Below are 27,260 nucleotides of genomic sequence, written 5' to 3' on the forward strand. Positions count from 1 at the left end.
AAAAAAACAACCCACAAATGTAGGGTAAGACTTACCCAAGACAACCTGAGGTATCTTCAACTGACTGATCTCCTCCTTGAAAAGTAAAGTCTATACATTAATCTCACCCTGAAATAGCAATAGGATTCTAAGGCTACTTCTGTAATGGCTGTCAGAGCAAATCGGACCAGGTCATCTCAGAGTCAATGAGAACTAGAAGTGGCTTGTCAGTACATTTGAGAGAAAAAAGCGAGCAAAGAGGATGCTAATAAACTTCTGTTGACCCCTAAGAACACTAACCTCAGTTATAACCAGTTGTCTCTGAGTTCAAGGATCCACTATTGCAGCCGAATATCCTTTCTCTCTGGTAGTGCAAATGTTAGAAGAGTAAATATGAAGAGCTAGTAGTGGCTCTGACGAACTGTATGGATGCTTCTATTAGGAAAATCCCTGCTTTTGCTGGATTGCCTACTTTTGCTTCTGCTCTGTGCCACGAGTGTCATGTAAGACAAATAGAAAAGGGCCCAAGGACTGGACTGAGTCTTTCAAATTGCCAAAGTACTTGCAACACACTGCAACATCTGTGCTTTTCCTGGATCAAACCTCACCAATATTACAGAATCTGCTGCTGGAATTGGCTGAAAAGCATAGCTGATGTAGCCAGACCAGAACTCCAGATCACACTCCCAGATCGGCATGTTGGCTCAGCATTTTGACAGCAGTGCAGAAAAACAGTGATTATTTTTGTCATTGAAAGAAATGCAGATGGTATATAGCTGGAGTACTGCTATCAAGTTCTAGCCTATAGCCCTTCTAATGTGCCAATCAGGAACCACCACGTCCCCACAGCACTCAACAAAAATTTATTCTTTATACTATCACAAGTCACATTCTGTCCCTTAAAAACTTTTGTTCAAGGACTCCACAACCAATTCAGCTAGGCAAATGCTAATTTCATTGTAGCTAGTAAATAGAGGGCTCATTCATCTCTCCTCAAAACTGGAAGCAGAACAGGATTTTGCCATCAGAAAGATGAAGGGATAGGACAAGCATCAGGCTGGCCTGCCATGGGAAAAGGAGGGTAAGGAACAGGCCTGACCAGAGAGCCAGGCTGAGCATCTTGGAGAGTGACGCTGGCAGTTTCTCATGTAGAGGAGGATTAAAAAGTTTTCAACTGTGGTGGATTGACCCTGGCCAGAAGCCAAGCACCCACACAGCCTCTAACTCACCTCACCCTGCTCGTTGGGACGGGGAACAAAATAGGAAGAACAAAAGCCAGAAAACTCATGGGTTGAGAAAAAGACATTTTAATAGTTGAAGGAAAGAAGAAATAAACAAGCAATGAAAAGGCAATCACTCACCACCTCTCACAAGCAGGCTGATGTCCAGCCAGTCTCCAAGCAATGGCCACCTTCAAAGAAAAAGCCCCCACCTTCTTCTTGCTCTACCCCAGGTTTTATTGCTGACCATGATGTTACATGGTATGGGATATCCTTTTAGTCAATTCAGGTCAGCTGTCCTGCTGTGTCCCCTCCCAACCCCCAGCCTACTCACTGGCAGAGGGGTTAGAGTGGGAAAAAGCAAGCTGTGACACTGTGCAAACATTGTTTAGCAATAGCCAAAACACTGGTGGGTTATCAACACTGTTTTAGCTACGAATCCTAAACACAGCACCATATGGGCTACTATGAAGAAAGTTATCTCCTGCTCAGCCAGACCGAATACATCAACTTAGGCAAAACAAATTTCCCAACACTCCTCTTAAGTTCTAGCTTGAATAAAAGAAGAGGAAGACAAGTGATCTCTTTTCTTGGTAACAGTGACTAAAGTTATGGTCCAAGCAAATGGGTAATTTGGGAAAGATATTACTGCACAATTCATCAGATGATTGGCATAGCATATTGAACTGCTAATCCATCATTTCCTGATTGCATGAAGAAATCATTATTTTACTTAAGAAAGATAGGCTTTATGGTTACAAACGAAACTTTCAGCTTGGGACTGGACAGAAGTACGCTGTATATAACCAATTCAGAAAGTCTGAAACTGTACCCTCAAGAAAAAATCACTCACTCTAACTGGGACAAAATCAAGGACTGTTGGTGTATTCCTAACCAATGTAATTTTCATGTATGGCTGTGTAAGATATGACATTTAGAATGCAGGTCTGGTTTGGTATCCAGACCTCTGGATTATGCCTCTTTTGGGACAAAGCAATGTCGCTTGCCAGTCAGTACAGTCACTTCATAGCTGTTCCTATGATAAATTGCACAGCATTGTACCATGGAAATAGGTCTTCAGTGCTTTATACCAATTGTTGCTTATTAACCAAATTACTTGGAACACCAATATAAAAATTGCTGAAGTAAAGTAGTTATGGTTGTGGGACTACAGCTCTTCAGACCAGGAATTCAGGAGTCCTAAAGGGAAAGAAGGGTGCCTCCTAAAATACTGGTGACTGTAATTCACCAAAGGGAGGGGAAAAAAAAAGTCATTAAATAATGGGATCCTGTTTCATCAGGCAGGATAATTAAAAGTGCAGACAAGGAGCTCCTGTTCTGTAGATTGCTCAATGGTGCAAGATCACAGCCATAGGTGGAAGGTGAAGAAATATAAAATTTCCACAAAGAGGGGTATAATTTCTGTGTGATATATATCTTAAAGTCATCAGAGGATCAAGAAGCTGAGAACAGACAACGTAAAACTAAACTTGACAGACAAACCACTGCTAGATGATAAACCAAGGACTTTTTGATAGGAAGTATGTGACAGTAATAACAACCTTTCTGTTCTAGTGCAGCCAGCTCAGGGCAACACAAAACTGAGAGAACTGGGGCTGTTTAGTCTGGAGAAAAGGAGGCTGAGGGGAGACCTTATTATCGCTCTCTACAATTGCCTGAAGGGGGGTTGTAGTGAGGTGGGTGCTGGTCTCTTCTGTCAGGTGGCTGGTGATAGGATGAGAGGAAATGGCCTCAAGTTGCAGCACAGGAGGTTTAGGTTGGATATTAGGAAAAATTTCTTTACTGAGATGGTTGTCAGACATTGGAACAGGCTGCCCAGGGAAGTGGTTGAGTCACCATCCCTGGAGGTATTCAAAAAGCGCGTAGACAAGTGTCCTGGTTTCAGCTGGGATAGAGTTAATTGTCTTCCTAGTAGCTGGTACAGTGCTATGTTTTGAGTTCAGTATGGAAGAATGTTGATAACACAGTGATGTTTTCAGTTGTTGCTAAGTAGCGTTTAGTCTAAAGTCAAGGATTTTTCAGCTTCTCAAGCCCAGTCAGTGAGAAAGCTGGAGGGGCACAAGAAGTTGGCACAGGACACAGCCAAGACAGCTGACCCAAACTGGCCAAAGGGGTATTCCATACCATGTGACATCATGCCCAGTATATAAACTGGGGGGAGTGGGGGCAAGGGGAAATCGCCGCTCTGGGACTAACTGGGTGTCAGTCGGCGGGTGGTGAGCAATTGCCCTGCGCATCATTTGTACATTCCAATCCTTTTATTATTACTGTTGTCATTTTATTAGTGTCATCATTATCATTATTAGTTTCTTCTTTCCTGTTCTATTAAACCGTTCTTATCTCAACCCACGAGTTTTACTTCTTTTCCTGATTTTCTCCCCATCCCACTGGGTGGGGGCGGGGTGAGAGAGCGGTTGCGTGGTGCTTAGTTGCTGGCTGGGGTTAAACCACGACAACAAGGCACTCCAGAACATGGTTTAGAGGGCATGGATGATGGTTGGACTCGATGATCTTGAAGGTCTTTTCCAACCTAAATGAATCTATGATTCTATGAAAAGCATCACTACAGCTGCCCGGAAGGAAAATACTGAGGTCCCTCCTACATTGCCTGGCGAGAACTCAGGTATCCAGCTTTCTAGTCTCAGTTCTGTTACAGTTTTACAGAGTAACCATGGCCAAATCATCTCAGAGCAAAACTGAAGTGACAAAGCCCTTCCCAGATTATCATGGGGGATTCTGCAATCTGCAAAACATTTTGAATGCACAAAAGTCTTAAGTACTTCATGGCATTCTTCCCCAGCATGAGTGAGCCTCTTCATGGAGGCAATTTTTGCCCCTCTCCTGAGAGGAGGTAGAAGGAGAATATCAACACGGCTACTCTTGACACAACATTTTATAATGCAGTTTATTGCCCTGCTTGACTCTGGGGTAAGATTCACTGAAGGACTTGAGGACTGAGGTATGCCCAGAAGCATTTGGAGAATATTCTAATCTTTTCTGTGCATGACACATAACAGGCATCCTAAGGGAAGAGCTAGTGGCATCAATCCTGGGTAGATCCAGTGAACACAATCTTTTACACTGGGAAAACTACAAGAGCAGTTGTTTTTCTAGAAGTGATGATGACGTTGATAGGAGAAGGAGGAGGCTGCTTCAGTCTTCCGCCAGTGGGCTTGCAAGTGTGTTTTTTTCACCTACCCCCACCCCAGCAATACAGGCTCCAAGCCTGTCTGGAGGAAACAGAGAAAAGTTTCACTCCTCATGTATACAATATTGCAAACGGAGCATTAGTTCCCTTGATCTTAAACTTAACCGGTATTATAAAGGTTAAGAAAAACATTTTTATGTTGAAAGAAAGTATTAAAGCCTTCTTCAATGCTTTATTCAAAAAGATGAAGGAAAAACCTTGGAAATGGAGGCAGGGCATCCCACTAGCACAACTGAATAAAAGATCAAAAGGGGAAAAGCTGTGTGAAATATTCTCCACCTAGAACTCAATCTGCATTCAAACTCAATTTATGGATGAATGAATGATGGAGATCAGCTTAAGGGAAGTGAGCTCCACTCACCATCATTATTATTAGATGAGAAAATACAATCACGGTGGTCAAAATACTCACTAAAAATACCACCTTCAGCCCGATTCTTCCTTTACAGTAATTTTATGTTTATGCAATTTCAATTTGTGAAAGGTGCATGGAGTTTCATGACCACCTACAAAGAAAACAATATTTTATTTGAAGGACATGCCTGCATTTTAAGATCCAGGAACACCAATGCTGATCCAGCAGAAGAGGGAACTGATTTTCTCCTACGAATGTATTTAAACAAAGGGAACTCTGTCTACTCTCTATTCTGATATTAGATTTAAAAATACTATGCTTAGTCTCTAGCAAAAGTATAACCATACACAAGTAATATTTTAATAACTAACATTTTTATTATTATTATTATTATGGACCTAAAAGGTTCCTAGAAATATGTATAGGGCTGTCCAAACCCAGAGAGGTTAAAACATAACACAATGCAGGTGAATGATGCAAAATATTTAATGCAAGTGAAGCCTTGATAACAGCAAAGTCAAGTCTGCCATAACTGGTAACAAAGACATGCCAGAACAGAACAAGGCCCACATTTGAGGCAGCATTTCTCAGTGAAAACTGAACTTCTGGTCCCTGAGACAGGAACACAAGACAAGTCAACTAGTGAAATGGCTGGAATAATCTACCAGTGTTGCCATTAAGTACAGGCCAAAATAATTTTTTTTTATTTTCTTGTAATTCTAAAGTGTGTACTACCGAGTTCTCAACAAAAATTACACATGTGGAGTTGGCTATGTTGCTGCATCAGACCTAACTGACACCTGGCTAGGAATTCAAAAAACATGGTTGCCTTTCCATTTATATAACAACAGTGCAACTGATGTAATGAAACAGTATAATTTACAAATGCAGAGATACTGAAAAAATCATTTGTAAAAACATACTTCTCCTCCAGACTGCACAATGCCTTCACTATTTATCATGAGTATTGCTCAGAAAGCATTCATGACTGGTCCCAGTAACTTGCATCGTGTGCTTGTTGCAGCCACGAAGCCATCTGCTTCCTGACTGAATGACTCCCAGGCCACAAGCAGCCCTCCCCATGTTCTGATTCAAACATATAAATATTCACACCAGCATTCACAGATGGATGAATGTTGGCAGGAGTATCTCTAACACTTTCCTTCCCGGGAACTAAAGCTTTTTAGGAAATAAATCTGCAGTCATAAGGGAAAAGGGGTCAGGCATTCTGTAAAGTAAATGAATGTGAATGGATATTTGGAAACCTTTCTTTTTTAAGTGATACTCACCCACCTCTAACCACAGCCATTCCACCTAAAAGAGGAAAACAATTAAATACTCACAGCAAAATCTTCTCCTTATCATATGCCTCTCCATCACACCTGTCACGCCCAAGGCTTTTCCACCTAATAATTCTCAAACCATACCAACAAGAACAATCTTTAAACAAATCACAAAACCTAAGTGAACAGAACAAGCTAATCTATTAACATTTTAAAAGGCTGTAATGTCATAACAGGCTTTTGCTGATCTAAGACCATACTGATGTTAAAAGTCAAGGTCACCCAAGGTCCCCAAGCCTGAAGCCTGTTTATTTCTAAAAGTTGTTAATTGTATTTCATGTCACTTTGGTTGTTCCTTCATTTGCGTGTCAAACAACACCTTTGATGAAAGAGGTAATTAAACATTTCCAAAGCGATTTGCAGTTAGTATTACAGTTTTAATGAAAATAAATAATGCAGTAACAAAGCTCAACTGTCTGATTACCCCCACCCCTAATTTTTCTCTTTTTTTTTCTTCTTCTTCTAAGTGAAAATCAAAACTGGGAGAAGATCTAGCTTCAGCTTCGCCCTTGAAAATCAGGTAATATTGTACAGTGTGTTTTGAATTCAGCTCACACTCACAGCACACATGCACACAGCTGTCATCCCACTTTGATAGCGAAAGCAGACCAAGATTAGAGCAGCAAATGCCCATCACCTTGAGAATTATCACTACTGATATAACAAGTAGCTTACTGGTGTGTAGGCACATACAGGAAGTTAAACCATTAGAGTCTGATCCTCACAGCTATTGTTGCATCTCCTGGAAGACTCAAGAAAGACTATTTTTAAAACTGCATGGCTTCAGGGTCAAAATGTGCTTGCTCAAAATTCCTTCCAACTAGTGGTTCTCCTCTCTTGCAAGTACTTAGTGACTTTGCTGGTTTTCTTTTACATAGAAAGGACTCAGAAATGACAATGATAGTCACATAAAACCATAACCAGATATACAATACTGAGCATGGTGGTTCGTATATACTCTAAAACAAATTGAAGTCTCAGTTCCCAGGCAGGTCTGTACTCGGTAATAAGTTCCTGAGAAAAGCCATTCTAGTAGCTAGTATAGCAGAAATTCAAGGAAGCCCTTTTCAAAGCTTCATGCTTCCCTTTCAGATTCATTTCTATGTGCTCACGGTGAAAGAATATTTAAAAAATTAAGTCTTAACAAGTAAAAGCACTCTTGCATTCCAGGAGGAAGAGAGTGAAGGGAAAGGAAGACACACATCCATAGGAAGCACAGGAGTATGTATAGCTGAAGTTCATGATAGGTCTTAGTTTTCTCTAAACCTCAGCTTCTCCTGGATTTTGTTTGTTTATTAACAGCCTCACATGCAGTTGTTAAAAGGGCAGAGAATATCCTTAAAATATGAAATGAACTACATAACTGTAGCTCTTCCAGTTTTCTCACAGCATTGCGTATTTAATGTTTCTCTTTAGGCTGCAGACCCTGAGAAGATAGGGGAATGATAAGGCAAGATTTTCCATTTCCATTAGAAATTGTTTCTTTTTATCATTCACAGTTGCAGAGAAAATGCGCTCCCAAATGTATTTCAAAAGCACTCTACAGGCTGAGAAACTGGGCACAAAGGGAATCCAAAGTGTATTACTGTATATAATCCCAAGGTATGGGGCTGGGGGCAAGGAGGGGGGAAATTAGCATACTCACAGTGTCAGAAGTGGTGGAGCTAGCAGTATGACCTGCCTTTGAAGACCACCTGCAAGCAACCACCTTAATTTCATGCATTGCTGTTTCAGATGCTAAGGGTGATACTTCAGGTGGCGACACTGCTTATGATGCCACTCTTGGGCAGAAATGAGAGGACTGATCACATGAGCAAGATCTATATCAGGCATGGTTTGTATCATTTAAACTACCTGTACCTCACTCACAATGGTTCAGACTACCAAAGGTGGGCTCAGAAAGTTAAAATTTAAAACTGCAAGGCTTTTATGCTATACAGCAGTGTTACAGCAAGGTGTAATTTATTCTCTTTGGAGAGGGAGCTCCACTTTCATAAGCCTGGGGAATCAATAAGGCAAAAGTATTTCAAATAAATAAATATATGTTACAGAAAAAAGCAAAGATAGCATGGAAGAGAGACAAAGAAGGGACAGATGGTTGTAACGGGCAATGCTAGCCTCTCTATACAGAGGAGTTATTTGCTAGCAATAGCAAATATTATTAACGGTACTATCAATCTCTCTGAACATAATAGAGTATTTTTGCCACAATTTCCCACTCTGTCTGCCTGAGCTGTATCAGGGGAAGCAACACTGACTGGCATGCTAAATTTGGGTGTCACACTGACATGCTTGGCACAGGATGAAATGTCTGTGCTGGAAGCTGCAAGCGGAGCTGTGTTCACATCACCATTTCCTAGCTGACGAAGCACACTAGGGCTGTAGGCAAGGCATCAAATCAAGCTGAACATGCTCTGCTGGGCTTGTTCACTTAGTCCCAGCAGCAGCACTGGCCAGCACCAGCAGCAGAGTGGGACAAAAAGCACCGGCAGCATCATGGGGGCCATAGAGCAAGGCATGCGGGAGGGGAAGGACCAGGGGAGATAAGAAGGCAGCAGTAGCCTTTTTAGACAGCAGAAGGGGGACAGTGGCTTGAAGAGGGCAAACGTGAACAGAGCTGAAGGTTGTGGCAGCCACAACTGTGAGTGTCATTCCGAAAGCTTTGGGAACCAACAGTCTATTCATTTATCTCCCTAGTTGCTATCACCGGCAGAGCCGAACCAAGGGTAGCAACAGTGGGGAGTTTGGGCAGAAGTTTCCCAGCCTGGACACAGCCCATGGTTCTATTATGTCTCTCTATAATGAAGCGTTTCATTGATGCCAAGACAGTTCAAAGAGCAGATACGCTGAAAACGGTATTCTCAGCTGCATTTTTCAGCAAACTGCCTCACGAGCAAGACTCACTCACAATTAGTTATGTTGGCAGCCAGCATTACATTGCACCTAGTGAGACACATACAGTAACTGAATGTGACATGCCACCATAATGACAGATCAAACTAGGACATTTCAGAAGACAAAGTGCTCCAATACGAGAGGCTTAAAGAGGCACTAAAGAATTTATGGAGAATGAAACGCAACTTCAGGGAGGGTGATGAAATTATCAGCCTCACCAAGAGCAAACACAGAGCCAAATGGCAGGATCATATAATCCCGTGCTACTGACAGACAGCCTTGTTGGGAGTCTCAATACATTCATCTTCTTAATTGAAGCTGAGCTGAACTGATTTGATCACATTAGTACCGTCAGACAAAAAAAACATTCAGAGAGGAAATTCTAAAACTTTTTAAAGTGTTTGAACGATGAGATTTTTAAATTAAGAATGAATATTAAATGCAATTAGTGAGTAGGAGCTGGTAGAAGTTTTTTTATCGAACTTTCTTTTTTTGTTTTCAGCATAGATATATTTTTGTAAAGATGTTTGGTTTCCTTTAAATATTTTCAAATTTTCACAAGAAAAAAAAAAAGGATTTTAGAGAAAAAAAAAAGTGTTTTCTAAAAAGTCATTCCTCCTCCCTCCAAAAATCCCCAACTGCCTTTTCAATGAAAGTTCAAAAATACTTTATGAATTAAATGCAACAACTCTCCACTCCCTTCCCCACCACCACACACTGCCCTACTTCAAGTTGCCCTCTTACTACAAGGACTAAAACTCTGATTCAGTGATGGTTGACTTGACTTTAATTAGAACTGAAAGCACTCAGTTCTCTGTGGAAATGAGTCAATGCCTCACAGTGTAAGTCCTTCAGATGTGGAGCGATGCCTTTATTCCAGCTTGCTACCTGCAGGTAGGAGGATGTATTGCTAGCAGTGTTGGGTAACTGTTGTTCATTTTCTGCATGAGGAGCAACCGTGTTAAGGAGGCTCTGGCATGAACTGGGCAACAGGGTAGGTTTTGTTATGCAAGACTGATCTGGTAGTGCTCAGCCACCAACCAAAGGAAACCCTTGCCAGCCTCCTTGGCTCTGTGCTGGCAAATGCAGCCCTTGCTTTTGGCACGTGTAAATGTTCCCCTGCAATTCAGCAGAATCAGCTTCAGTTCTTCCCCTACAGAAGATTTCCTGTGAGACCCTGAGAAAGTCACATAAGGACAGAGTTCTAAAAGTATTTAAATTTTGCAATTTTAATGTTTTTAAATAATGCAGACTGCACTTCTAGGTATCAATGTGTTAGAAGGATAATGCTTACACCAGCAATGCAAGGAAGGGCAAAATGTGTGACCAAGACAAATGCATACAAGCTGTGAGGTATCCAAGTAATACACAACATGGGCCATAAGATCCACATGCAGCTTCTGCTGTGTAATTCACATCCTCACTATAGAACAACTATAGCATTTTCACAAAAAAAAAATGTCTTTTAAATATGTAAACATCCTTACCTACTTCCTACAGGTTTGCACCTTCTGTTTGGGGTTCCTTCTCCTCTACTGCAATAACCTGAGCATCACATGTCCCCCACACCATACCCACTAGGAAAGAAATGCCATATGCTGTGGGTTATCTGTAGATACATGCATGCATATTGGCAGGGCAGTGTGTATGTGATAACAGATTAGTTAGCTATATAATTGCCAAGTTTTCCTCTTGTTTCTCACAATATGGGCAGCATTTGGATAGATTTTCTCTTCCCTGATGCCAGTTTATAAGTACTTAATTATCTTTAAGATAATTTCAAATTTGCCTGATGGGGAAAGAAGGCTCTAAACTTATAAGACACACAAAATAACTGCATAAACTTCTTTTTTTTTATATATAGGTAGACTACAACACTATGGGCTTAAATCATCTAACAAGGGTGCTAGATGTCACCCCTTGGTACGTCTGATACACAAATGCACTGCATTACATTTTGAATGCTATGCGGACCAGAAAAGAGGAAAGGAAAGCCACCAGCCCATCCTAATCCATATAAACAGAAGCCCATGGAGCACTGGCTTCTGGCTGCCAAAATGTCTCAACAAAATCTGCTTCTTCAACATGCACAATGTCACAGCACAGTCAGCATATCTACAAGAATAAAGCACTGTATTTGCACAGAAACCCAAGACATTATTGGGGATGACCTGAGCCTTCATTTTCAGTCTCAGTGTCACAGGTGCTTCCAAACACCTTAAATATTAATTTAGGGAGGAGATGTGTATACACTGGGACTGCACAGGCCCTCTTCTCTCATATGACATGGAGCATATGGCAATAACACGGGAGAAGAGGGACAGGAGAGGATAAAGGAAAACTGCTTAGTCCTTCCATGGTCCACTCTGTGTCTTCCTTGGAGGTACTGGGAGCCTGAACTCAGCCCTGGCTCTGACAGCAAATAGAAGGCGTCAAGGGAGATTACATGCAAAAAAGAGAATTACTGGGTGGACACTGGCAGTACATACTCAGAACTTAAAGAGTAGAGAAAACATATGGAGTACAAGGCCTTATGTTCTTCCTCCATTAGGAGAATCACAGGCTTGAAAGGAGCCGTAAGGGGGACACTATCAATTTTGAGCTGGCATAGGCTACCTCTCACTTACAAGGAGGATTGCTTCAGCTCTCGTAGAAGCACAGAGCTAGGCATCAAATGAATGCTTCCATTCTCCTCTACTTTCTTTGGGGCTGTGATGTCCTCTCTTAGAGGGCAAACCACAGAGTATCTTCCCCCGAAGCTTCCTCAGTGCTCACCTGGAGCCTGAGCTTCTACTGACCTCCTGTATACTGACACCCTCCATTTAATTCAGGGAAGCTGTAAGCATGTAAGGCTCCCGCCGGGGCCAAGGCCACTCAGCGCGTTGCAGGAGGCGGTCAGGAACTTCCGCGGCCCAGCTTCTGTTCGAGGCTGAGAACAAAAATCCAACTGCTCAGGCGCAGCTGCAGCAGCAGCGCCTCTTTTACTGAACTTGCCCCTGATATGCCAAGCCCTGCTGAGCCTGTGGAAATCAGGTTTACAATAGTAGCTGCAGCCATTAGCTCGCTCTTTTGTGATTTCCAGCATTATTATGCTGTTTGCGAACTTCGCTTTAAATGACCAGACTATAGGCTGGGAGAGATGAGATTTAGCAAAAAAGCACATGTACACACTGACACACAAAGTGTGACAAACCCCAATGGCAAGGTTGTGCTAATAGCTTGTTCTTTAGTGACATAAAATCACTGCTACGATAATACAGGCAGCCTAAAACTCTAGCAGCCCTTTGACTGAGACAAGAGACAGACTCAGAAAAGCCCCTTTCACGTCATTCCACATGGCAGTTAAATGCACTCAGGACACAAAAACCTCAAAGAAAACAACTACCTTTCTGCCAGAAGAAAATACACCCATTTTGCTCACGTATGATGCACAGGGGGTAAAGCACTCGTCTCACAGAGGAAAAAGGCTGAAGTGTGCTTTGAAAAAGTTTTGCTTTAAAGTGGACTTCTAAAAGTGGCTCTTGGAAGCAGCTGTTCTTTATCTCCTTCCCTCTCCCAAACAGAAGAGCCTTCTACTTCCAGCCTAAGTCTTCACCATGACATCAGGGAGAACAGCAGCAAAAATAAAACTAAATACATGTCTCTAAAGGCCTCTTCCACATTTGAAAGCTGAGCAGACTGTGGTTACGTAGTCACACATTGACTGCTACGATTGCACTTGTGCAATTATCTAATGTAGACACAGATTTAGTGCTTCAAAAGCATGTAACAGACCCCTGTGCATATGGAAATAGAGACTGTGTAGAGGATGCAGAGCCCACTGAGGCAGTTTATGTCAAATATGGCTTATTATTTCAGGCACCAAATTGTGTTTATGTGGCCCTAACTGCATGCAGACCTCGTGCAGGTGTGGAAGCAGTATGGTTATGTTCACGTAGCAATACACCTGTGAACACGTAGAGTGCAGCGCAGACATGCCATGTTGCTCTGCCTGGAGCCAGCTCAGGTTCAGAGTTGGTCCTGAGCTGATTCCAGGCAGCTGTTCACACAGCGTAGTTGCCAGCACTCCTCAGCACACACAGGGCTGCTTACCACATGTGCAGCCCCATCTCTGCATAACTATCCTGCTCAAGGACGCAAGTTGCCTCCAGGCATTTGTGCCTGTAAACCTTTCCAGATGGGAGCACACTGAATAGTACAAAGACACCAAAGCTGGTTTACATGAGTCCTTCTTCATTCAGAAACAAGAATATCAAAGGTTCCATAATCCAGGATATCCTTGTTCCCCATTGCCATATACAATGACAACCATGCAGGAGACGTGCAGATGCCATTAATCCATGCATATCCATGCTAACAGCACAGCTGAAGAGGCACAGGCATTGCTGTCAGAGGAGCTGTGTTAATTTACATCATCTAAGGATCAGTATGCAAGGGAATACACTAGAGGAGGGGTGGCAAGGATGATTGCAGTCACAACCAATTTGTTCCTACTGAGCCAACAGTACAATTTCTAATTTGGCAGGACCAATAAATAAGCAACAACCCACTTACACCCTTGTTTACAAGAGTTTGGTCTGTAACCTATGGAGGGAGACAGCCCAGCATACACCACACTTCACTCTATGCCTGCTAATTGTCTTGGATAACTCTTTATTTATATAAATAATTTACTTGGTGTATCCCACCAAGAAGACACCTGAGCCCTACATAATCTGCTAATGCTGACTTTAATGATCCATGTCCAGCATATGGGCACCGCTATTCCCATCCTGCTCCCCCAGCCCCCCCCAGTAAGTCCCTCTCCCATCTGTGCAGAGAGACAGATGAAATGATCGAGGACTAACAATGGCAAGGCCCAGGATGGAGCGACTTACCAGTTTGAACACAGCTCCTGTGGGATCTGATGGGCTTCCTCAGGGAAAGCGCTCTGCAGATGAGGCCTCACTACAGAGACCTACTGTCCCTGGCCTCTAGTGCAGGCGGCTGAATTATTTGTAGTAAAACAGTTGATCCAGCCAACTTAGACTCTCCTGATCCTTGAAATGTCAAATGTGTAAGATCACACTTGTGAATGAGTCTATCGTTCAGCTGGTTTCAGCAGGCAACAAATCTATTCTGATTTTATTCTGATTTATGAAGCTGTTGGGATGCTTTAGAGCTTAGCCATGCAAACTTAACCTCAATTATGTACCTTTTGTAAGGGATGAACCTAAGCCTCAGCAAAACCCTCAGCTTTGAGAGTTTTAAAAACTTTCAAATTAGGCTGAAATCTAACCTTGTGAAAGGTGTGTTTTTAGACCAGGTGCTTTTTAATCCACTACAAGTAACAGATGTTTTTGACTGATGTGTTTGTATCTTCTCATAGTACCAGGACAGGCACTGCAAGCTTTGAATACAAATGGAGAGATTTTATTCCCATCAGGAATGTGACAGCTGCTTCATACTCATTGCCTGGCATATAATTTTAAAGAAAAACTATGACAATCGAAATACTTAAAAGTTTGTCAAAATGTAGTTTGACTCCATCTGAAAAGCATATGTTTGTTGCCAGTGTACATCTGAACAATTCTGTATCACATAGCCCAGTACTCCAAGAATGGTGCTTTAGATTTCATAACACATTACTATCTATTAGCGAGACATTTGTGCCACACTATACTTTATTATCTCAGATTCTAAATACTACAGCATTCTCTAAGGGCCCATTTCTTCAGCTATGTTTGTTGGTACCCTTTCCTCACACATTTTGTCCCATTAAGGCCTGTCAGTTTAATTTTATGGATAAAAGTTTGCAAGATGAAGCTAGATTACTAGAGTGATGACAACCCACACATGGAGAGCTCGGAATATTTACAAAATAGTCCAAGCTGAACATAATGACAGTCAAATGTTTATCACTGCTGGAACAGAAGAGTACACTGCTATTGCTAATTCTCCCTGTTCTACAGCTAAACAATTTTAGTCTCCAGGACAAGCGAGTGAAGAAATATTTACCAGCATAACATGTATGCATTATACAACAGAGCTGCAAGGACACCACATGCAAAGATACTAAATGTCAACATTTCAGCCTCAAGCAGGTGCTTCCCTCGCCACTCTAAGCAGATACTGACTTCCCTTTTGTAAATACTAAATGTGGATATAAAAGAAGAAAACGCTTTTAATATTAAAAAGATGAAAAGGCAGGGGAAAGAAGCACTACCTGATGGTGGAAAACCCAAAAAACAGTATCTTCATTTTTATGTGTCAATACCAATGAATACCAAATACCTGCTTTTCAAGTATTCCTGGCAGTATTCCCTTGCTTTGGTTTCCTCACGAGTCTTTGGTCACTTCACAAAGGCAAACACATTTTCCATTTGCTACTGTTCCCCCTTCACTGTACCCTGTATTTGTCAACCACCTCACAGTCTGTTGGCAAACACTAGCAACATCCAAGCAAGTAGGACAGGTCCATGCCCAGCCTCTCAGACAAGGTCTTGTCCTGCATTTCCAGAACAATTTATTGCTCCGTGACATTTGTGCCATGTGCCACATCAGTCAGAAGACAATTCTTTCTGTAGTAGGTAACAAGATGTCCCCTCCTTTAAATTCCTTTATCTCATCCTACCTCACTACTCTCATGAATGGTGCCTTCACGTAGTCTTTCATTGAAGTTTTCCAGATATGCTTCTGGACCTCTCATTAACTTTAACAGCAGTAGAGGCAGGTTTTCATTCTCCTGACCAAAACTTCTTGTAGCATGGATAAAGAAGAAACCTGATCCAGATTCCTATCAGACGTCAGTTCTATCATGATCAACAAGAAGGTTCATTAGCATTCACAATCCTGGTTTACAGGTAGTACCACAGTTAATAATCGGTACTACACGTGGCTCACCCTTGACGCTTTACAACACATAACCAAGATAACTTGATGCACATATCTTCACTCACAACGCTCTCAGTGCAATTATGTGACCTCTGATATCACACAACAGAATTAATGTTAGTCATAGTTTATTCACCCATATGCCTAAAATGTATGGGAGGTGCCACTTCAGCTAACAGATGACACATAACCTTTCTTCCCTCCGTTTCACCAAGAGGTGGTGGAAGACAGCTCCTTCTTGGTGGGGCCCAGACCACAGGCTTACACATGGGCATGAGTGGAAAACCCAGTACCAGTTTAGCAGAGAGAAGCGTGCAACAGCAATGCAGCTTTCTCCTTAGAGCATGTGTCATTAAACACTGCTTCAGACTCTCCATGTGGGTATATGACTTCACTCTGTGTGTGAGACAAGGCATTAATACCCAATTTACAGCAAGAAGGTAGAAGTTTGGCAAACTTCCTGGTGGAGCAAGAAGTCCTCTACTTCACCAGTGTGTGAACTGCTGGTGCTAGCAATACCTGCAGAAGAAAATTTGGGAAATATCTACATTGAAAAGCAGATCCTCAGCCTAGAAACACAGTCACAGAGTGAAGAATTAGGGCTTAAACCGACTGTCCCAAAGATGCCGCACCCAGAGATCCCTCCAGACCTGGAAAAAAATAGGGCCTTTTCAGTTAATCTTAAGACAGACAGGATTGCACAGTTGTGTGTGCCGGGTACATGTTTCCGCGCGCTGAACCCTCCATACTGTTTAGGACAAGAATAAGATCTTTTTCAATATTGATAATTAAATCAATTCATTCTATAAGCTAAAAAAGTCAGCAGGTCCTGAGAGCCCTGGGTAGCTGAACTAATACATGATATTAAGCATTAATATCCCAAGAATATAAAAAGGTTAAGACATGTCATTACCTTTTTGTTTCCAGTTTTCAACAAAGAACAATAGGCTGTTTCTCACTTGGCAGTCATGAATTACAACTCTTTAGTCATAAAGGAAAACCCAGTCCATTACATTTTCTTGATGATTCAGGCAGACCCCTGTATATTGCTTTTCACTTAAAACATTTTGACTGATGATCAGATTAATTTCAATTTATAGCTTCTTTCTCCTCTCCCAACAAAGCTCTAAAACTGGCATTAAGACTAAAAAGCATGACCATTCACAAATGTCGCTTCTTACTATTTGGTAAATGGCTCTTATGTGACTGCTTTTACTTTTGTAGAGAGTCATCATCTTTCACTGTTTTTGCATCCAGCAAGCATCTGTAGTTCCCCCAACTGCACATCTACTGCTGTCTGTGCTACAGCCTCTATTAGTTTGTCATCCATCCCATACGTAATATGCTAGTCTCCAGTTTTTCCTATGAGTGCCTAGTGACATGGTATGTGTTATATTTGTGGCTTTAATAAAAATGTTTCCTTCAGAATAAGGGAAATTCAGAAGATGCTGCAGATGAGGGAACTAAAGATACAGAGCCGAAATAATGGGAATGCATTTCACCAGGATCTTGAAACAAATAAGAAAAAAGCCTGTACTGCAGTGGAGCCTCCATTACCACCCACCACCATGGAACACTGCCTTCTGGAAGCTACAAGAGCAACATGCTGTAGGACATAAGGAAAGAGAAAATGGTTGGTGTGCCAAGCCCAGCAGACCAGTGACTACCCAGGGTATCAGGAAATGAGACTTTCTCTTTTCAGTCTCCTATTAACTTGCTTTCCAGCCCCAGAGCCCCCTTTTTGTGAAGCAAGTAGAACAGTACCTTTGTGAAATGCTTTGGGTAGAAAACACGAGATAGGTCTTGTCTAGAAGCCATACAAGTTATTGGGAGCCCCCCCTTCTGAATTCCCTATCAGATTGTACTCTATGGAGTGCAAAGTCATCGGTCTACGTTAAGATGTACATTGCGGTAGCAGCCAATGGTGACTTACAGGGAAGTGTGGTTTTGCTCTGGGTACTCTGCAAATACAGCAGTGACCAGATCTATACAGACAGTTTGAGAAAAGTTCTGGGCTCAAACTTCTTCCATGAGCTTCCATTGTTTCCAGAGGTTCTCACAAGTTTATCCTGGTCTCATAGGCGAAATGTTAAGTGAATCAGAAGAATCTCAGTGTCACTCTCTTTGGTGAATTTACAGAGCAAATGTACTTTTATTTCAAGAACAGAGGATTCAGCCATCTGTCCCATTAATTATTCCCTCCTGAATTCACTTCAAATCAACAGTTTTCCACTCCCAAAATCCACTTTCTTCACTCTTAGCCATTCTCCCCTCAGGCAGAACCCTTCATAGGAGCAGTATAAAGGATTCCTGGTTACCATGGGAGATGCAATCACATTTTTCCCCATGCTGGTACTAATGAAGCTCACCAGAGTGATTAATTTATCTTCTTCTTGATATATTTGCTCATGTCAACTCCAGGAAAGATTCTGTCAGTTAGGTTAACATTAACACTACAGTATCAACTCTTCAAAGCTTTAACTAGATCAGATATGATATAGACATGTCACAGGATGGTTTTCATCTATCTGACTCAAGGAAAGTGAAAATCAGGTGTAGGAGGCTTACTTTCTTCCCCTGTATTTGTCTCTCCACTCAGTCTCTCATACTTTCAGACAACCAAGGGTTATGCTGTGACAACTGGGAACGCATGTGTTTCTCAGATCCTCTTTAAATTGGCAATGTGAAATTTTTTTGTCCCAGCACATCCTTTGATCTCAGAATGAAATAACATTAGAATGGTTAAAGTATGAAGAGTGACATACATAAATGATTTACAGTGCTTCGCAGGCATACCCAATGGGAGAGCTGCTATTCTCTTTAAAAGTGAACACACACTTCCCACTTTAAAGTGGCAGAAGTCATATGAGTAAGAGAAAATATATATGTTAAAAAAAGATATAACCCTGTTTTCCCCAGGCATAAACATCCTTCTGTCTTATTATCTATGTTTCAAACATCTGGCTTTAGATCATTAGACTCCCAACACAGATATAGTTGGGGGTGATGTATAGTGGAGAGAGGAAGAACAGCAGAAGCAAAATTCTCGTAAACACCTTCTGGGCCCAATTTAGAGAAGGCAGCAATCATGTGGGGAGCATCAGCCAGAAAAAGCTGCTTCTTCAGCTAGCTACAGATACAAGGCTCAGTAAGATGAAGAGACAGGATGCAGGCTTTGAGACAGAAGCATGTGGAAAATGGCACACTTATGTGGGTGCAGGACAGAGATCATGCAAAAAAACCCTCACAAATAAATACGAATATGTTGCCTTTCTACATGTCCCATCCCTGTCTCCCCCCAGGACCTCTGATCTCCCTTCTCCCACAAATCAAGCTGGGGCCTGTGGACTGCAGAGACTCGGTCACCCTTCAGGTAGCAGCACTGATTGAAAAACGTATCTCCTCTTCCCTGCTATTTCATATTTGTTATTACCCTCTGCTGGAAATCACTCCCGCAAAGTTACAAAGTGCGTGTCACACAAACACACACTGTTCTGCTGGGAGAGCTGCTCTCCCTAATCCACCTCAGAAAAAACCAGCAGGTTGGCTTAAAATGTTAATTGGGTGGTTTGAGCAAACTTGGCTAATGTTCCCTAATGTGCGGTTTAGGGAGTGCTCACACTAATCACTGGGCTAGAGGCAGTAATTCCTCATTTTGTGGGTAACGATGAGAAGCCTGAGGCAAAACCCACCTCCAGCTAGCTGGGCTGGAACTGAAAGGAGGTATATTTTTACTTTTTTCTTAAAGCAGAGACAAAGTTTAACATCTTTGATATATGTTTAACAGACCACGATCAGCTACCTAACGCGTTCTCATGTGAAAACTTCAAACCACATCTGAGACAAACACAAAATGCTGTTTAAAAAGTCATCAATTAAAATGCATAAGCTAACTTACCACTTTCTTTATCTTGACAAAGGTCAAGGCTGCCTTCTCTGCCAAGTCCCAGGGTCCTGCACACCCTCTCCAGCTGAATGAATCTTGCACTAGCATCTTCCATCATTCCTCACACTACTTTGGCTAAGCATGCAATGCATTGATCACATTAAAAGTACAGCTTAACTCAGACTTATTATAGCACTTCCACCCTCACAAGGTTTGTCCCTTTCTGAGAGATAGCAGTAGAAACAAAATTTTGGAATGGATTTGTTATTTTGATTTAGAAAGAAAACATAGATATCTCCAATTCAGAAAGATGCTAAAGGTCCTTGCAAGCCATATTTGAAATGCTACTTCTTTTATAGCCACATCTCATTCACCGTGAAGAAAGATTACATGAATCTCTTTACCAAAAATAGTAACAAGAAGAGAGGACTAGAAAGATCCTGTCTTAGATCACCCAGACACTGTTCTTACTACCACAAGCATTGAAAAATACATATGTATCTACAAGTACTGAAAAATTTAACACAAAAAAATGAACTTAATAAAGTTAGAATTTTAACCAGAGTAACAGATTTTGAAATTGTCTCCCCCATCACCTCAGCTGACACAAATTGTCCAAACTTTAGTGTATGCCTCAATAGACGTCAGTAGCACATCACTGTCTCCTGGGTCACCAGGACCATGCCTAGCAGTATGTAAAATCACCATCCCTTTTATATTAAGATGAGAAATAGAGCTGGTTTAGTGGTTGGTGAAGGTTGCTGAGACAAGACTCCTGATTATGCTGCCCTGGAGAACGCAGGAGGTTCTGCAGGAAGAAGAGGCTGATTCTATTTCAGTTTCCTACAGAACAAGACTGCACAGCTGCACTGCCATTATGCAGGGTAGGGTCCCAGCTTTAAATGAGACTTTGAGTGAAGTTGTGATTTTTTTTTTAAATCCATCTCATCTTGTATAGGCAATTTCAAGGAAAGAAAAACCTGTTTTAAAACTGAATTTTCTATTTTTGAAATTGTGAAGTCAAAGCATTTCTTCAAATGTGCAAAAGAGGGCTGAAGTCTTCCCCACTCAGAAACTGTGGCCACTGAAACAGGCACTATCAATCTCAAAATATCTACAGCACTGAGAACTGGAACAGAATTTTCAGGTTTGAGTTTCAGCAAAGTTCTCAACTGAAAACCAAAATTATGTAGAAAGAATGTTTGTTGATAAACAAAAGAGAAAACCAAAACTTTTAGGACAATTGTTGTCTAACTATTTATAAGGTTGGGGTTTTTTTCAAAAGGGAAAATAATTTTTTCTATGTGTTGCTTTAAAATGCAGTCAGCACAATACATACAGGATCAAAATCCACTCTGTGTCCAGGATTTTAGGGAGGGTTGAGATTGTGAGGGTGTGCCTGTCTAACTGAAATTGTAGCTCAAGCCTCTTTCTCAGAGTTAACTATTTCCAGGTAACTTTTCAGATCTGAGATCACCCAAATGTCACACCAGAGCTGTCAATTCTGATTATAAGATTATTTATAAAGGACCAAATGGCAAAAACAGGAGGTGGAATCAGCACAGCTTACCATTTCAAATGGCTCAGGGGACACTTGGCTTTGAGACTAATTCCCTATCTGGGTCACATGGACCCTTAATTTATTATCTTTAAAGCACAAGGTAAGTCTCTGTTTTGTTCCTGCTATTTAGGGAAATTGCTCTTATGATTGCAGTGTGGCAAAGGCATACATGAGACAGCTTTTGGCTAACCAGCTCATACCAACAGCTGATAAGTGGAAGGAGCTATTGGTCTATCACTTCTTGGTAGGCAGCTCCCAATACCTCTGCTACTTACCTTACCTTAAAGGAGAAATTGCAGTGTAGACATACTTTTTAGCACATCTCAGCATAAACAACCCTGGGCTACACCCTCAGGTGTGTACAGATGGATACTGATAGACTGAGGAGGCAGTAACACTCGTGGGTCTCTGCAGTGCAGAAACCTGACAGGAGGCTGGGCTGCTGTGGTTGCTGAAAGCCAGCCCACATTAACTCTGCCCTATATAGGCAAAGGTTGCTGAAGAGAAGTAATGGAGTTACACGAGGGATGCCCTTAGCTCACCACTGACAAAAAGTGAGGGCTGCCCAAACCTGTCTTTTCATCTAAAAGTTCTTTTCTTGACTCTGTGTGAAGCTAGGCCAACTTTCAAAAAAAAAAAAAAAAAATTCAAATGGACAGATGGTGAGACCTAAGTAAACCAGGGATCAGTTTCAAGTAACGTTAGTATCCACTGGTGCTTTCAGTGGGAAATTCACCATTAATCACTATGCCTGGCCTGAACATGCATAGGCAAAGCTTGGCTATTTTAATTACTTTATTGATTATTTCCCTAAGTTATCATTCTGACAAAATGAAACACAATGAGTTGAGGGAAAAAAAATACAAAGGTTGTTCTTTCCAAACATAGCTGTATGAGAAATGACTGCCCTGAATATCCCAGCTCTAATGAGCACAGCTAGGTGCACAACTGTGTTTCTATCCACATGTGTTTTGGTTAATCTGTGCTCTTCTACAAACATGTATTTTATGAAAATACTAAGTACAATGAAGAATTGATACTGTGGAGTTATGAAACTTCTAGAATAACATACATGCAGACTCGATATACAGCTCAAGTAAAGAAGGCCCTGACCCAGCAAAGCACTCCAACACATGCTTTATGTTAAGTCTGTGAATATTGTCACTGAAAGCAAATGAGACTACTTGTGTGCTAAAAGTGTTTTGCTGGATTAAAGCCTAAAGAAAGAGGCAAACTGCACAAAAGACTTTTTATGACAAGCAGGAGAGAGAATTACCACCAGTACTCTCAGAAACAAAAAAATGACTGGATACCTTTTCCACTGGTTACTAGGACACCTAACTCCCATTTACCCATGTAAACCTGTATTTACCTCATAAACCTCAAATTCCCAGGAGTACAAAAAAAAAAAAAAAAAAATTTAAGCCTTAAAAACCTAAATAGTTAAAAGAAAAGGGGATAAGTACTCTGTGATTTTAAGAAGAAAACTTATTTTTGCAATGTATCACTACCCTTTTAGGCACCTGGAAAACTATATCATAAAGGAAAAACCCTCACCAGTTATAGAAAGCATTAGGCTAGTGAAGGGCTCACAAAAACAAAATAAAGGATAAAGACCTGGTTCTTTCTAAAGCAAATGATCTTACATATTACCTTGGTAGTGTATAGGCATCTTGGGGAAAATAAAAATTAATCCAAAGTCACACAGAGGTAGGTACATGTTAAAACCCCAAGCCAGGGTAAGTTACCACTTAGAGGTATACCAGAATACTCAGCAGCCATGCCAGGGAGAACAGGTCACAGGGATGGAGCAAACTGGACATGATTTTATTGCACCTCAGACCAGCAAAATGGTTCTAATCTCCTGAAATGCAATCCCCCACCTCTCTTCTCCAGAGGTTTGCAGATCTGCACTGTCCCTCCCACTCTGAGACATAGGTAGATGCCAGCAGCCAAGTGAAACAACATATCAAAAGGGATAATTAAAAAATGAAGAGCAAAGAGTGGAAAAAAATCAATCTTCATATACCTAAGCTTCACTGTTACTCTACCACCTCCATTGCTGTGTGTGAATTGAGTGTCAGCATGACTGCATCATCAATTATACCTAAGAAAATGATTCTGCAAACAGTGGCCTTACGTCAATAGTTTTTAGATTTTCTGTGCTGAATCACAAAACCTTGGTGTGAAAACATGGTGAGGAAAGCAGCAGAGATATCTTGACCAATTTGATGATTAAGCCCTGGTGAAAAGTTGCACATCCTAAATAGAATCTTGCCAAAAACACTCTCCTCTTGTCCTGTCAAAAAGCGCTCATCCATTGGACTGCTAGAAGTTTGCAGGTTTTGTGTAACTTTGCATAGATGCATTCAATATTTTCTTTCTCTGCTTTGATTCCTTGAAACAAAGTTGTCACCTATCATTTCAGTCACATGTAAAAGCCCCAGGCTGCTGTCAGAGTACCTCAGAGACATAAGCCTTTGACATGGAGGGAAGCAGTAGCTGGTGTAATGTCAGCTCACCTTAATAGCACACTTTCTGGGAACAGAATTCAGCCTTATCAAGAATAAAGAAAATTTGTATTTGAATTTGGAAAAATGAAAACTATATTTCCTTAACTGAAGCTAGTTTGGGAGGTTTTTTCTCCTCGTCTCATTTTCACAGCCTACCAGTAAGATTACTTTCACTGAAAGGTTTTATTCAATTCTGTATCAGAGTGTATTATTTTTTCCAGTCAATCATTTTCAGATTATTAAGGAAATGTGGCAATGAGTGATTTCCAGTAGTTTGAGATGCACATTTGGTACAACCCATACATCTCTGACGTACATTTCACCCAGCTGAGGGCAGTATCTTGCACACAATAATATGCACCCTGCATGAGAAACCCAACCACAGGCACATCTCGGCTCATGCTCTTGAGACTCTCTAAGCCTCAGAGACCAGTCTCAGAATAATCATAATGAAAATGACAACTTTCTCCATGTCAAAGATTACTTCCCTTGAGGCTTCTCAGTTCCTTCTTCTCGGACCATTTTCCTTCCTTCATACTCACGTCTTCTTTCTCATCTACCCCTCCCCTTTCTCTTTTTTCAACTCAGTTGTCTCCTTTATTCTCTCCAGTCTTTCTGTCCTTCTTCTCTCCTCTCGTACTTAACCCTTCAGTAAAGAGAAGAGAACCTATCTCCATTATTTGTGTATATGTCCCCAAACAGACAGTTGTTTGGGACTTGATTCATGGATGCCTCTCTTAAAATTCAGGCTGACACATAAAAAGAGCAATGCCTATAGCAGCAAAGTGGTTACAAACTTGCAAGGAAAGATTCTCTGAAGGTCTTTCTCAGAGAATCACCACATGCTCATTTTTTTACCAGTGAGTTAGGGCACCAACAAATTGAAAACATCTTAATCTCTGTGATTATGGAAAAACAAACAAACAAAAAACCCAAACCTTAATGCAATTATTCCTGAGAGTAAACAGTGATCAATTTGAGTAAGAGTGGATAAACAAGATGGTTTGGGGTTCTTTTTCTACATATATAAAATCGGTTCTCTTATCTCAGGACTGTTCTCTTATTGTTAATCTTCTCCATGTGTTGTGTGAACTATTCTTTATTTGGGAACTTTCTCACATCAGTTTTGCGTGAAGAAAGAAATCAGACATACTTTACTGCTTAGCTATCCTGTTGAGTCCAAACAAATAGTCCCATTAGGTGACATCACCCTTACTAACCTTTAAGTAATTCCACCTACACAATGCTCCTTCAGCAGCATTTACACACGATGAAATGGAACACAAAAAAAAAGAAATCAGAAAATGTTTCCAGTTGGATTGAGTCATCTGTACTTGTGAACATCTCATGAACTGTTCTGCAGCTCCAAGTTGAAATGAGACATATTAACCTGCACAAGTGTAAAACTATGCACAAGCACTTAAATCTCTTTGTATAGATACATCCTTGCTCACAAAAGCACCCTACATGACTGCAGTAATATTATGACTACCTCATACATAAACTGAACAAGTAATGAAATGGCTGTGACCTCCTTATACAGACAAATTATGAGAGAAAGCAGATCATTTCACATTTTTGCAAAGTGAATTACCTAGGTACTGCTCTACATATGCAATATTCAAAATGAAGATAAATATTCCACACTGGTTTCTCACATCATAGCTGCTGGATATTGGCGTCTCCATCTTTGCTGCCTGGGTCCTATCTGCTGGTTATTGTCAAACTATTTATGTGCACAAGAAGAGGTGCATACGCTCACCAAAACTGAGGTAGAAAGAGTTTATCCTTCTTTTGTCATTGCCTTAGTGGAAGGTGTCTGTAGGAGACTCTTAAGAACACACTTCCACTGCTGCAGTCACTGCCTTTTTGGCAACCCCTATTTTTATAGCACTTAATGAAAATACTGTTAGTTAAATGAAGTCTAAGTGAGACTTTAGTATTCTTTCACCTTTGAAATACAGTACAAACATGAATGGATATGGTCCAACATAAAAATACGAACATTTCTGTTCCTGCTCTTATGCTGGCTTCTTACACAAGAAATAAATCTAAAGCAAAATCCCCAAATACAGTAACTTTACTTACTTTAAAAAAACTAAAATGCAGGTGCTTTTCTTGAATTCTCTAGTGGTCTGGGTTTTTTTACACAAGATGACGTATGCTAGCTGTAGTGCCCTAGAACACTACTAGAGAAAAATAACACACAGATAAGAAATCAGTAGTTTCTTCATTCAAGAAATGTTCGAGTGTTGAAAAAGCAACTTTCAAAATGAGGAAAAAAGTATTTTGGGGAGATTTTCTTTCATCTTTTGTCTCTTCTATATTTTGTTTTTACACCAGCAGATTTTAATACTTTTAGTACAGCACTCGTAACACAGTATCTTTTGTCATTGATAACCTGCCAAGACATCTTAGTGATGATCTTGCTACATCACTGGCTTGCTAAGAACAACACAGCAATGACAGATATTCACGACTAGAATTCCACTACCGGACTGTGTCAAGTTTTTCCCAATTCTCCAATCTTCACTTATCTATCTAGCTGTCAGTTTGCAGAACATTTATACATCTCTCACTTCTGGAATATCTGAGGGCCCAGATTTACAGAGACAGTTAAACTCCTATAGATGAAGATATGGTGTTGGGGGTTTGGGTTTTTTTTTTTTCAATGTCCTAATTATCTAGATTGATATATTTTTGCACCTTTAGGCACTTCAGTCTGTTCCTATGCAGCCCTAAATATTTTATGGAATAACAACTTGAATATATAGCTGTTGCTCTTAAATTGCTCTTTATCAGTCTAACCTCAACTGAAACACATCCCTCACATACCACACTCTTCCTGTCAATGACTTTGAAAGTATTTAGCCATTACTTGTTAAGGTTTGCATCTAAGGTTGGTACGTGTTTCCGCAGTTTCTCAAGACATGCCAAGGACAGGTTGCTGTTTTTTCAAACGCCTCTGAAGATATGTTTACGCTGCAAATCAAGCCCAAGTTTGACGTAGTTCTCCAGGTCAAACCTGCTCACTCTTTTTGTTGCTTATATACAAACACACACCCAGGTACAGACTGAGGACAAGCAGTCTCAGGAACTCCCTTAGGTGGAGCCTGAACACTGACAGCAAGGTCATACAGGTTGACCTTTCTGTTCCTGGTGATGTGGGTAATTCTTACGTATCCAGGACCAAGCATGCTCATCTTATTCTATCCTAAGCTCCTCCTAAGCACAGCCTGAACATTTTCAGTCCAAGCTATAGCGAGTCTGTATAGTTGGATTAAGAGCCAGCAACGTGGAATCACACAGGCCACAGAAGTCACCATGATTAACCTCCTCTTCATCTCCTCATGCATTCAAAACTAAACAACTTAAAGGGAAGAATAAATTGGGGCAAAAGTCCTTC

The 27,260-nt window shown here is 41.0% G+C and overlaps 1 long non-coding RNA gene across 6 annotated transcripts in view; it reads right to left on the reverse strand.

Annotated features, from left to right (window-relative positions):
* LOC138685703 (uncharacterized) overlaps positions 1-27,260 on the reverse strand; it is a 351,799-nt gene that overhangs the window by 203,817 nt on the left and 120,722 nt on the right. The window contains exon 1 of one of the 6 annotated variants that reach the window (XR_011325090.1): positions 1,341-1,789. The exons of the other annotated variants lie outside the window; for them this stretch is intronic. This is a non-coding gene — a long non-coding RNA (uncharacterized lncRNA). Of the gene's footprint in view, positions 1-1,340; positions 1,790-27,260 lie in introns of those variants that run through there. 6 annotated transcript variants of the gene reach the window in all.

The sequence above is a fragment of the Haliaeetus albicilla genome, chromosome 6 (genome assembly GCF_947461875.1).
Source record: "Haliaeetus albicilla chromosome 6, bHalAlb1.1, whole genome shotgun sequence".
In the NCBI taxonomy this organism is placed as follows: Eukaryota; Metazoa; Chordata; class Aves; order Accipitriformes; family Accipitridae; genus Haliaeetus; species Haliaeetus albicilla.